The sequence below is a fragment of the Capricornis sumatraensis genome, chromosome 23 (genome assembly GCF_032405125.1).
Source record: "Capricornis sumatraensis isolate serow.1 chromosome 23, serow.2, whole genome shotgun sequence".
In the NCBI taxonomy this organism is placed as follows: Eukaryota; Metazoa; Chordata; class Mammalia; order Artiodactyla; family Bovidae; genus Capricornis; species Capricornis sumatraensis.
Window position 1 is genome coordinate 2929861 of NC_091091.1, and position 14513 is coordinate 2944373.

The 14513-nt window shown below is 38.5% G+C and overlaps 1 pseudogene; it reads left to right on the plus strand.

Annotated features, from left to right (window-relative positions):
• The first annotated feature begins 11718 nt into the window (after window positions 1-11718).
• On the plus strand, window positions 11719-13464 carry LOC138070509 (craniofacial development protein 2-like; annotated as a pseudogene).
• The last annotated feature ends 1049 nt before the right edge of the window (window positions 13465-14513 follow it).

Consider the following 14513-nt stretch of genomic DNA (forward strand, 5'->3'; position numbering starts at 1 on the left):
ACTCTATGCTTACTATAGGATTCTTTTAAAGCAAGGGTTAAATAATTAGGAAACCTGTGATCTCCTTAATCACAAGGCATTTACAAAATTATTTATTTAATATGGTCCTTGAAGATTAGCTTTTCCTTCCCACCCATCCCATGGTTTTATAGATGAGGAAACAAGATTCCATTATAATTTTAAACATTTGAAAGTCATATTTGTTCACTAAATTGTAAAATTATTCTTTTTTTCATCAAAAATTGATTCTTATGAGTCCTTTCCATTTAACCACAAATAGTCTATTGTTAGATGTCTTTATGAGACAGCAGGACATATGCTTACATCTTCAACATCGTTTGAATAAAAAAATAGACTGAAATCTATCAGGAATATTTAGCCACAAGAGGGAGGGAAATTTTACTAATATGTTATTTTCTTATGAAAGTGTTGACAAAGAGAATTTTCTAAATAGGTTTTGATCTTTGCTAAATCTTTCTCCCTAGAGAGAATGCCAATATTTGACTGAAGTGACAAGGAAAGCTTATTCTCTAATTATACTTTCTCTGCCTGGGTTGGATAGAAAGGCATACAAAGTAAAGAAGATACTCACATTCTGTAACCCTAGAAATTCTATTGTGACCAATGCTGTAGTGTCATGTACTGAGGGATTCTCTACTATACTAATTATTGAAGGAAATTAACTCAACATCCTCATTACTAACAATCTTCCACTCTATGCTTACTATAGGATTCTTTTAAAGCAAGGGTTAAATAATTGGGAAATCTGTGATCTCTTTAATCACAAGGCATTTAAAAAAATATTTATTTAATATGGTCCTTGAAGATTACCTTTTCCTTTCCACCCATCCCGTGGTTTTATAGATGAGGAAACAAGATCTAGGGAGAACATGCCCGTCATTGTTAAGTGAGAGAAACAAAACCAGTAGGGGGAGATAGATAGATTGATGATTGATAGATAAACAGATATAGATAAATGTCTGTCATTTAAGCCAGTGAACTTACAATGACTTGTTATAGTAGCCTTAGAAAATGAAAAAATGTAGGCCATCAGAAAAAAACAGTCTTGAACTCTTTGGCATGAACTCAGGATATGGCCTACTGGTTGAATTTCTTCTTCCAAGAAATCTCAATTCTGCCTTTAAGGCCATTTAACTGATCGACTCAGGCCCAGCCAGATTATCTAGGATAAACTCCTTCACTCACAGTCAACTGATTATGAATGTCAATCATATTTACAAAATATCTTCACAGCAAATCCTCGATTAGTATTTTTTTAGATTACTGGGAATTATAACCCAGCCAAGTTGACACATAAAGCTGACCATTACAGAAGACAGATGACTCATTTAGGTCACAAAATTAGTAATAGTATTCCAATGTTCAACCCAGCCAAATATTAAAATGAGCCAGCCTGCGTGGACAAAGATGGATACCAGTTAACATTTCTTTGTATGTTATTTTTGTTGTTCAGTATTAGTATTACTCTAGTTCAAATACAAAAATGGAGAAACAAAGCAGGAGATTAAATATCTTAGCAGCTTACATCTGACCTCCCTTTATCTCTCATCTATCTGTTATCAGACCCCTTGGTCAATGGCTCCTGGTATTGTTTCCTGAGGTCTCCATTAAAAGCCAGAAGCAGCTTGGCCCATCCTTTCCTTTGTAAAAGGCATCACAGCAGAGATCTCTTTTACATGCTGCAATCACAGGAAATTTTGAGTCACTTCCTGAATAGGCAACACTCAGAATTACCAAATGTGACAGTGCTCCACTCCAATCATCACTGGAAAATGATGTCATTGAGTGATAGAAAAGAAGTAGTTAAAATGAAAACCTCTTGCTCAAAGCATTAAGCATCTCTTTAAACAATGCCAACCTCTATTTGCAGACAATAACCTGTGTATCCACCAGGCCTCAAGACTTACTGCCTTGAGGCAGTAAGTAATTATTCCAGCCTCCGAAATAATTTCAGAGAAGCAAATAAAGAAAATATGACACTGTCAGAGAACCCTGTGTCTTTTTGTTGCCCTGGGATCTTTGGGCTGCCAGTTCATTTCAGTCACTCATTCATGTCTGACTCTTTGGGACCTCATGGCCTGCAGCATGCAAGACTTCCCTGTCCATCCCAACTCCCAGAGCTTGATCAAACTCATGTCCATTGAATCTTTAATGCCATCCAGCCATCTCATCCTCTGTCACTCTTGCCCTCAATCTTTCCCAGCATCAGGGTCTTTTCCAATGAGTCAGTTTTTCACATCAGGTGGTCAAAGTATTGGAGTTTCAACTTCAGCATCAGTCCTTCCAATGAATATTCAGGACTGATTTTTTTTAGGATTGACTGGTTTGATCTCCTATCTGTCCAAAGGACACTCATGAGTCTTCTCCAACACCACAGTTTGGTCTATGGATTATCACAATTGATGCAACAGTGATATACTTGTTATCTCAGTTGAAATTCATGGGAGACTTTCTTCGGAAAAGACAGGAAATTGAGAGTCCTGGATAATATGTGCCAGAAGGCTTCCTAAGACCTTTCATTGTTGTTGTTTAGTCGCTCAGTTTTATCTGACTATCTGAGGCCCCATGGAAAGTAGCCTGCCAGGCTCCTCTGTCCATAGAACTTTCCAGGCAAGAATACTGGAGTGAGTTGCCATCTCCTACTCCAGGGATCAAACCTGAGTCTCCTGCATCTCCTGCATTGGCAGGCAGATTATTTACCACTAGTATCACCTGGATAACATAAGATCAGGGCACTCTCATGAGGGCCATTTTCAAAAGAAACCTGAATTTGTTACTTTCTGGGGTCACACATAAGAATGTTCCATATGCAATGAATCGATAACTAAAGAAGTAAGACTTTGAAAGAATGAATTCTTACCCCCTGAGGGACAAGGAAGCCTGGTGTGCTATATTCCATGGGGTCACAAAGAATCAGATGTGACTTGGTGACAGAACAACAAAATATTCGAATAGAGGAGACAACTCAGAAAGCTACATACTTACTGAGAAAAGTCAAATTATTTATTTGCTAATGACCCTCACCCGCTATCTTGTCTAGTGATGAGCAATCTCAGCAGAATGGAACTGGGTGAGATGACTAGCTCTAAGGTCAGTAGCTCATACGAATACTAGTATAAAACCTCCATAAGTTATTGACATATGGACTTTGAAGACTTTATTTTCCCCCAAAGGCTATTTCTTATGAGCAGAAAGCTTCCATTATTACAAAAATAGCTAGATTTTTGTTTCATCTTTCTTTGGCACTGTCAATAAATATATTGAGTACTCCAAAGTGAGGTACCTATTTGGGAGAGCTTTACTATGTATATTCAGCTATGCCTAAGCATTTTCTTTTTTTTTTTTTAACTGGACAGTGAGACCTATAGAACTACTGTGTATCTAAGGATAGAAATGATACATTTTTTCTTTAATTGGAAATGTGTGTGTGTATAGCAATGAGTTTAGGGGTGGGTTGGATGATGAGGTGCATTCTGCTGATTTTTGTTTGGAAGTTTTCTCTGATAAACTTTGATTTTGCTCAGCTATTTGACTTGATCATTATCTGGCATGCCTTACTAACTGTGTAAACTCAGGCAATTTATTAATTTCTCAGATATAAATTTGAATAATAGTGTCTTTCATGTATATTCATATAAAGATTAAACAGGTAAATTCATGTAAAATACCTAGTACCATTGCTTTGAGGCTAAAGTATATACTCAACTAATATTAGTGATTATACATGTAGTGTTTGGCAAAAGACCTAGTGCATAATGCTAAGCTAAGTGGCTTCAGTCGTGTCCGACTCTGTGCGACTCCATAGACAGCAGCCCACCAGGCTCCCTTGTCCCTGGGATTCTCTAGGCAAGAACACTGGAGTGGGTTGACATTTCCTTCTCCAATGCATGAAAGTGAAAAGTGAAAGTGAAGTCGCTCAGTCATGTCCGACCCTCAGCGACCCCATGGACTGCAGCCTTCCAGGCTCCTCCATCCATGGTATTTTCCAGGCAAGAGTACTGGAGTGGGGTTCCATTGCCTTCTCTGTAGTGCATAATAGGCACTTTGAATAAGCTATTGTCTCTCACTTCCACAACTACTACCCATAACTTAGCCTTTTTTCATTAATTAGCAGACCTTATTCCAATTGGCTATTTGGCTATTTGTAGACATCCTTTCATGTTTCATGGAATAAAATTTATCAGTTAAACATATATAATAGGGAGAATGGCATTGAAACATGTATACTGTCATGTAAGAAATGAATCGCCAGTCTATGCTTGACACAGGATGCGGGATACTTGGGGCTGGTGCACAGAGACGATCCAGAAAGATGATATGGGGTGGGAGGTGGGAGGGGGGTTCAGGATTGGGAACTCATGTACACCCGTGGTGGATTCATGTCAATGTATGGCAAAACCAATACAGTATTGTAAAGTAAAATATAGTAAAAATAAAAATTAAGAAAAGTAAATTAAATTAAATTAAAAACATATAATAGCACTGATTCTGACGGCAATTCAAACCAGCAGCTCTCAAAGTGTACCGAGTAGTCAAATTATCATTTATTGAAAGATTTAAATTCATTTATTGAAAGGTTTAAAGACAATAGGCCTTTTCTTGTATGAGTTTTTGCTTGTTTAAATTAAATTACTGAGATGTCAGATAATAATCAATCATGTATGGTATTTTACCTCAGTTAAATTCCATGAACTTTTGTTAAGCAACTGGTCTGATCAGAATACAGTGTTATACTCTCTAGAGAGTGCAAAACTTGATAAGACTGATCCATGCACTCATAAATTCAGAGTTATTATGAAAGTTAAAATTCAAAATACTAGTTACAGATTTTGTGAATCTTTAAGTAAATAGGGAAAGTATTACTTGGAAAATTTTCAGTTGCAAATGACAAACCCAACTAGCTTAAACATGGGAGAGAGGGTAGAATAGAAAAACACTGCTTCAAGGAATTGAAATCAAGGAATACTTAGTTTCTAGCCTGGTTAAATCCAGACCCAGATGTTGAAGTGCTAGAATAATTTGTTTCTCTATTTGTTGTTGTTCAGTGGCTCAGTCATGTCTGACTCTTTGCAACACCATGGACTGCAGTATGCCAGGCTTTCCTGTCCTTCACTACTTCCTGGACTTTGCTCAAACTCATGTTCATTGAGCCAATGATGCCATCCATCCATCACATCCTCTGTTACCCTCTTCTCCTCCTGCCCTCAATCTTTCCCAGCAACATGGTATTTTCCATTGAGTTGGCTCTTTGCATCAGGTGGCCAAAGCATTGGAGTTTTAGCTTCAGTATCAGTCCTTCCACTAAATATTCAGGATTGATTTCCTTTAGAATTGACTGGTTTTATCTCTTTGCTGTACAAGGGGCTCTCAAGAGTCTTCTCCAAAACTATAATTCAAAACCATCCATTCTTCAGTGCTCAGGTTTCTCTATGGTCCAACTCTCAAATCCATACATAGCTACAGGAAAAATCATAACTTTGACTAGATGGACTTTTTTTTTAGCAAAGTGATATCTCTGCTTTATAAAATGCTGTCTATGTTTGTCATAGATTTTCTTCCAAGGAGAAAGTGTCTTTTGATTTCGTGTCTGCAGCCACTGTCCACAGTGATTTTGAAACCAAAGAAAATAAAGTGTGGCACTATTCCATTGTTTCCCCATGTATTTGCCATGAAGTGATGGGACATGATGCCATGATCTTAGTTTTTTGAATGTTGAGATTTAAGCCATCTTTCTCACTCTCCTCTTTCACCTTCATCAAGAAGCTCTTTAGTTCCCCTTCACTTTCTGCCATTAAGGTGGTGTCATCTATATATCTGAAGTTATTAATATTTCTCTTGACAATCTTGATTTCAGTTTATACTTCATCCAGCCCAGCATTCCACATGGTGTACACTGCATATAAATTAAATAAACAGGGTGATATGTACAGCATTGACCTACTCTTTCCACAGGTATTTTTTTTTCTTTTTTTAAATTTAAATTTATTTATTTTACTTGGAGGTTAATTACTTTACAATATTGTATTGGTTTTGCCATACATCAACATGAATCCACCACGGGTGTACACATGTTCCCCATCCTTAACCCCCCTCCCACCTCCCTCCCCATACCATCCCCCTGGGCCATCCCAGTACACCAGCCCCAAGCATCCTGTATCCTGCATCAAACCTGGACTGGTGATTAGTTTCTTATATGATATTATACATGTTTCAATGCCATTCTCCCAAATCATCCCACCCTCTCCCTCTCCCACAGAGTCCATATGACTGTTCTAGACATCTATGTCTCTTTTGCTGTCTCGCATACAGGATTATCATTACCATCGTTCTAAATTCCGTTTATATGCATTAGTATACTGTATTGGTTTATTTCTTTCTGGGTTACTTCACTGTATATAATAGACTCCAGTTTCATCCACCTCATTAGCATTGATTCAAATGTATTTTTTTAATGGATGAGTAATACTCCATTCTGTATATGTACCACAGCTTTCTTATCCATTCGTCTGCTGATGGACATCTAGATTGCTTCCATGTCCTGGCTATTATAAACAGTGCTGCGATGAACATTGGGGTACACGTGTCTCTTTTAATTCTGGTTTCCTCAGTGTGTATGCCCAGCAGAGGGACTGCTGGGTCATAAGGCAGTTCTATTTCCAGTTATTTTTTAAGGAATCTCCGCACTGTTCTCCAAAGTGGCTATACTAGTTTTCATTCCCATCAACAGTGTAAGAGGGATCCCTTTTCTGCACACCCTCTCCAGCATGTATTGCTTGTAGACTTTTGGATCGCAGCCATTCTGACTGGCATGAAATGGTACCTCACTTTGGTTTTGACTTGCATTTCTCTAATAATGAGTGATGTTGAGCATTTTTCACGTGTTTGTTAGCCATCTGTATGTCTTTGGAGAAAGGTCTATTTAGTTCTTTGGCCCATTTTTTTCTGGAATTGAGCTGCAGGAATTACTTGTATATTTTTTAGATTAGTTGTTTGTCAGTTGCTTCATTTGCTATTATTTTCTCCCATTTCTTGAACCAGTACATTGTTCCATGTCCAGTTCTCTCTATATACTCTCTCTGTTTTAACTGGATTTCCTGCGTTGACTTCATTATCATCATGATTCCCATATACTGTACGATTAGGTGTTAGCTAGGTCCAAATTCACATTTTCATAGTTGGGCAATTATGAAGGAAAGTGAGTGTGGCTTTCTCAAAGGATTTTGCAAAAGATAATTTCATTTGTTTCCATCATAGAATCTCAAAGCCTAGCCAAATTAGCCCACTATGCTTAAAATTGACACCAAAATTAAACCAATACTTTACCAATACTTTGGTCTTCAAATCAAATGTAAATACATCTTAATTCCAAAAACATCATCAAATTTGTAAAATTTATTTGTAATTGTTACTGTTATGATTAGAATGAAGCAATATATAATCTAAATGTATATCTGTATATATAGTGAAAATTAAAAATATAATGATACATAATAACTTTATGTATTTACATATATATGTATTTACATATATGAAACCTCAATTGTCTTTTTTATAGTAATAAAAATATGTGATTATTTAACTGAATTTACACTAAGTAAAATAGTGTTCACAACATTTCTTTCATGTTATGCCCTGTGCCAAAGTACTTACTTGCAAATTTGGTTTAGTTTTTTAAATATTTTCAATGATTAATGTTTAGTTCTTTTTTTTTTATTTTTTTTAATTTTAAAATCTTTAATTCTTACATGTGTTCCCAAACATGAACCCCCCTCCCACCTCCCTCCCCATAACATCTCTGTGGGTCATCCCCATGAGCCAGCCCCAAGCATGCTGTATCCTGCGTCAGACATAGACTGGCGATTCAATTCTTACATGATAGTATACATGATAGAATGCCATTCTCCCAAATCATCCCACCCTCTCCCTCTCCCTCTGAGTCCAAAAGTCCATTATACACAGCTGTGTCATTTTTCCTGTCTTGCATACAGGGTCGTCATTGCCATCTTTCTAAATTCCATATATATGTGTTACTATACTGTATTGGTGTTTTTCTTTCTGGCTTACTTCACTCTGTATAATCGGCTCCAGTTTCATCCATCTCATCAGAACTGAATCAAATGAATTCTTTTTAACAGCTGAGTAATACTCCATTGTGTATATGTACCACAGCTTAAAAAAAAAAATAATTTAGAAACTCACAGAATACTCGAGAACCCAATATTTTCAGCTAAATAAGATATCCAAGAACCAATAGAAATGACATAAAATTTAATTATAATAGAATTCATTGACATCTATGATATGAAATTTTTTGAATAACAATAAATTAGGTTAAGTTGAAACATGCTTTAAAGTCTGTATAAATATTAAACACCATAAAGAGACAATGTTTAGGGTAATATTCAAAAAATTCCATACTCTTCCTTATTGTTTATTCAGATTTTGAAAACTCTTTTTAGCAACACAGTTCTATAATATGGATAACAAATGAAAATACATAAAGAATGAAATTAAAACATTTGAAATGTATATATTAAAAGACATATAATATAATGTATATATATTAATTGAGATATAAGAAAAAATTTTCAGTGCTCCATGTTTAGAAACTGAATTTATAAAAATATAAATTGCAGTCTTTACAAGCTTTTCAAAGCAGTAAAATATATATATATATATACATATATATATTTACACATGAAAAATAAATACATATATATATACACATATGTATATATATATATATACACACACACACACACACATGAAAAATTTGACTTAAAACTCAACATTCAGAAAACTAAAATCTTGGCATCTGGTGCCATCACTTCATGGCAAGTAGATGGGAAAACAATGGAAACAGTGACAGACTGTATTTTTGGGTTCCAAAATTACTGCAGATGGTGACTGCAGCCATGAAATTCAAAGATGCTTGTTCCTTGGAAGAAAAACTATGACCAACCTAGAAAGCATATTAAAAAGCAGAGACATTACTTTGCCAAAGAAAGGTCCGTCTAGTCAAAGCTATGGTTCTTCCAGTAGTCATGTATGGAAGTAAGAGTTGGACTATAAAGAAAGCTGAACATCAAAGAATTGATGCTTTTGAACTGTGGTTTTGGAGGACTCTTGACAGTCCCTCGGACTGTAGGGAGATCCAACCAGTCCATCGTAAAGGCAATTAGTCCTGAACATTCATTGGAAAGACTGATACTGAAGGTGAAACTCCAACACTTTGGCCACCTGATGCAAAGAAAGCTGACTCATTTGAAAATACCCTGATTCTGGGAAAGATTGAAGGCAGGGGAAGGGGACGACACAGGATGAAATGGTTGGATGCCATCACCAACTAAATGGACATGAGTATGAGCAAGCTCCAGGAGTTGGTAATGGACAGGGAAGTCTGGCATGCTACAGTCCATGGGGTAACAAAGAGTCAGACATGACTGAGTAATTGAACTGAATTGAACATAGATATATAAGAAATAAAATATTTTCAAAATTTCTTTGAAATTATTTTTCAAATATATTATCCTAATATCAATAACCTCAGATATGCAGATGACACCACCCGTATGGCAGAAAGTGAAGAGGAACTAAAAAGCATCTTGATGAAAGTGAAAGTGGGGAGTGAAAAGGTTGGCCTAAAGCTCAACATTAAGAAAACGAGGATCATGGCATCTGATCCCATTACTTCATGGCAAATAGATGGGGAAACAGTGGAAACGGTGTCAACCTTTATTTTTGGGGGCTCCAAAATCACTGCAGATGGTGAGTGCAGCCATGAAATTAAAAGACGTTTACTCCTTGAAAGAAAAGTTGTGACCAACCTAGATAGCATATTCAAAAGCAGAGATATTACTTTGCCAACTAAGGTTCGTCTAGTCAAGACTATGGTTTTTCCTGTGGTCATGTATGGATGTGAGAGTTGGACTATGAAGAAGGCTGAGCGCCGAAGAATTGATGCTTTTGAATTGTGGTGTTGAAGAAGACTCTTGAGAGTCCCTTGGACTTCAAGGAGATCCAACCAGTCCATTCTGAAGATTTGCCCTGGAATTTCTTTGGTAGGAATGATACCAAAGAGGAAACTCCAGTAATTTGGCCACCTGATGCGAAGAGTTTACTCATTGGAAATGACTCTGATGCTGCGAGGAATTGGTGGCAGGAGGAGAGGGGCACGACAGAGAATGGGATGGCTGGATGGCATCACTGACTCGACGGATGTGAGTGTGAGTGAGCTCTGGGAGTTGGTGATGGACAGGGAGGCCTGGCGTGGTGCGATTCATGGGGTTGCAAAGAGTCGGACACTACTGTGTGACTGAACTGAACTGAACAGTCATAATTGGCCTAATTTCAGAATTTTTTAATATTATTATCATCACTCTTCTTCTCCCTTCCTTTACCCCCTTTTCTCCCCTCCATATCTTTTCCATCTCCTCTCTTTTCCTCTTCTTCCTTCTCTCCTCTCTCCTTCCCTTCTCAGACCCTTCCTCTTTCCTTCCCCTCCTCTACCATCAACCATCAAAGCCTTTTTATCCTCCTCCTGCTTCTCATTTCTTCTTCAATATACATATGTATGTACTTATAGTTCTGAAAATAAAAACTTTTGCATTTGAATGCAATAGTTCTAAATAATTTCATCAAGTAATACTTCTGATATACTTGTCTCAACTTTACACTATGGCCTAAAACTCAACATACTTTCTTTTTTTATATGATGTTGCTTGTATGTGGAATCTACAAGATGATAAAAATGAATTTATTTATAAATCATGGACTTAAAAAATAGACTCATAGCCATAGAAAGCAAATGTGTTTACCAAAGGGAAAGGGAGTGGTAGATAAAGCAGTAGTTTATGATTAACAGATACACACTGCTGCCGCTGCTAAGTCACCTCAGTCGTGTTCGACTTTACAACCCCATAGATGGAAGCCCACCAGGGTTTTCCATCCCTGGGATTCTCCAGGCAAGATTATTGGAGTAGGTTGCCATTTCCTTCTCTATGATACACACTACTATATATAAAACAGAAAAACAAGGACCTGCTCTATAACTCAGGGAGTTATATAATAAATATCTTCTAATAACCTTAAGTAGAAAATAATCTTAAAAAGAATGTATATAACTGAATCACCTTGCTGTATACCTGAAACTAATATAACATTTTAAATCAACTATGTGTATATGTGTATGTGTTAATTACTCCATCTTTTCTGAGTAACGACCCCAAGGACTGTAGCCTTCCAGGCTCCTCTGTCCATGGATTTCCCAGGCAAGAATATAGAATTGGGTTGCTATTCCCCTCTCCAGGGGATCTGCTTGACCCAGGGATCAAACACATGTCTCCTGCACTGCAGGCAGATTCTTTTGTAGAATTTATTTATTTTTAATTTAAGAGTAATTGCTTTCCAGTATTGTATTGGTTTCTACCAAACATCAACATGAATCAGCCATAGATTTACCCATGTCTCTTCTCACTTGTACATTCCTCCCGTCTTCCTCCCCATAGTTGTTCCCAAGCTGCTCTTTGAGTTCCCCCAGTAATACAGCAAATTATCATTGGTTATCTATTCTACACATGGTAATGTATCAACACACTTTATTTCATTAAAACAGAATTTTTTTAAAGCTTCGTAATAGTTTCAAAGCATGGGCGGCTGAGATCGGGCGCATGAACCGTGGCTGAGAGGAGTTACCCCATGTCCGAGGTCAGGGGCAGCAGCCGAGAGTGCCAGGCTGTGACAGCCCAGGAATGCCCGAGAGGAGCAACCCAAGTCCGAGGTCAGGGGTGGCCGGGAGGAGACACCTTGCACCCGAGGTCAGGGGTGGCATCTGAGAGAAGCTACCCCGTGTCTGAGGCCAGGGGTGGCGGCTGAGAAGAGCTACCCTGTGTCTGAGGTCAGGGGAGGCAGCTGAGAGGAGCTACCCCATTTCCGAGGTCAGTGGCAGCTGGGAGGAGACACCCCACGTCCGAGGTCAGGGGGGGCGGCCAAGAGTAGACACCCCGGGTCTGAGGTCAGGGGCAGTGACCCTGAGGAGCAAACCCCACCCAAGGCCAGGGGTGGCAGCCGGGAGGAGCAACCTGAGGAGCTGTGGCTGCGTGGGGATAGGAGGGCCTAGAGGAGCTATCCCATGTTGAAGGTCAGGAAGGGTGGTGGTAAGGAGATACCCCTCATTCAAGGTAAGGAGCAGCGGCTGCCCTTTGTAGGAGCAGCCATGAAGAGATACCCCATGCCCAAGGTAAGAGAAATCCAAGTAAGATGGTAGGTGTTGCAAGAGGGCATCAGAGGGCAGACACAGCAAAATCATACTCATAGAAAATTAGTCAATCTAAATACACTAGGACGACTGCCTTGTCTAACTCAAGAAACCAAGCCATGCTCGCCAGGCAACCCAAGACAGGCAGGTCATGGTGGAGAGGTCTGAACAGAATGTGGTCCACTGGAGAAGGGAATGGCAAACCACTTCAATATTCTTGCCTTGAGAACCCCATGAACAGCATGAAAAGGCAAAATGATAGGATACTGAAAGAGGAACTCCCCAGGTCAGTAGGTGCCCAATATGCTACTGGAGATTACTGGAGAAATAACTCTAGAAAGAATGAAGGGATGAAGTCAAAGCAAAAAAAATACCCAGCTGTGGATGTGACTGGTGATAGAAGCAAGGTCTGATGCTGTAAAGAGCAATATTGCATAGGAACCTGGAATGACAGGTTCATGATTCAATGCAAATTGGATGTGGTCAAACAAGAGATGTCAAGAGTGAACGTCGACATTATAGGAATCAGTGAACTAAAATGGACTGGAATAGGTGAATTTAACTCAGATGATCATTATATCTACTACTGTGGGCAGGAATCCCTCAGAAGAAATGGAGTAGCCATCATGGTCAACAAAAGAATCTCAAATGCAGTACTTGGATGCAATCTCAAAAACGACAGAATGATCTCTGTTCATTTCCAAGGCAAACCATTCAATATCACAGTAATCCACGTCTATGCCTCAACCAGCAATGCTGAAGAAGCAGAAGTTGAATGATTTTATGAAGACCTACAAGACCTTTTAGAACTAACACCCCAAAAAAATGTCCTTTTCATTATAGGGGATTGGAATGCAAAAGTAGGAAGTCAAGAAACACCTGGAGTAACAGGAAAATTTGGCCTTGGAATGCGGAATGAAGCAGGGCAAAGACAAATAGAGTTTTGCCAAGAAAATGCACTGGTCATAGCAAACACCTTCTTCCAACAACACAAGAGAAGACTCTACACATCATCACCAGATGGTCAACACCGAAATCAGATTGATTATATTCTATGCAGCCAAAGATGGAGAAGCTCTATACAGGCAAAGAAAGCAAGACCAGGAGCTGAGTGTGGCTCAGATCATGAATCCCTTATTACCAAATTCAGACTCAAATTGAAAAAAGTAGGGAAACCCACTAGACCATTCAGGTATGACCTCAATCAAATCCCTTATGATTATACAGTGGAAGTGAGAAATAGATTTAAGGGCCTAGATCTGATAGAGTGCCTGATGAACTATGGAATGAGGTTTCTGACAATGTACAGGAGACAAGGATCAAGACCATCCCCACGGAAAAGAAATACAAAAAAGCAAAATGGCTCTCTGGGGAGGCCTTACAAATAACTGTGAAAAGAAGAGAGGTGAAAGCAAAGGAGAAAAGGAAAGATATAAGCATCTGAATGCAGAGTTCCAAAGAATAGAAAGAAGAGATAAGAAAGCCTTCTTCAGCGATCAATGCAAAAAATAGAGGAAAAGAAGAGAATGGGAAAGACTAGAGATCTCTTCAAAAAAATTAGAGATACCAAGGGAACATTTTGTGAAAACATGGGCTCAATAAAGGACAGAAATTGTATGGGCCTAACAGAAGCAGAAGATATTAAGAAGAGGTGACAAGAATACACAAAAGAACTGTACAAAGAAGATCTCCATGACCCAGATAATCATGATGGTGTGATCATTAATCTAGAACCAGACATCCTAAATGTGAAGTCAAGTGGGCCTTGGAAAGCATCGCTATGAACAAAGCTAGTGGAGGTGATGGAATTCCAATTGAGCTGTTTCAAATCCTGAAAGATGATGCTGTGAAAGTGCTGCACTCAATATGCCAGCACATTTGGAAAACTCAGCGGTGGTCACAGGACTGGAAAACGTCAGTTTCCATTCCAATCCCAAAGAAAGGCAATGTGAAAGAATGCTCAAACTACCGCACAAGGGGACTCATCTCACATGCTAGTAAAGTAATGCTCAAAATTCTCCAAGTCAGGCTTCAGCAATACGTGAACCGTGAATTTCCAGGTGTTCAAGCTGGTTTTAGAAAAGGCAGAGGAACCAGAGATCAAATTGTCAACATCTGCTGGATCATGGAAAAAGCAAGAGAGTTCCAGAAAAACATCTATTTCTGCTTTATTGACTATGCCAAAGCCTTTGACGGTGTGGATCACAATAAACTGTGGAAAATTCTGAAAGAGATG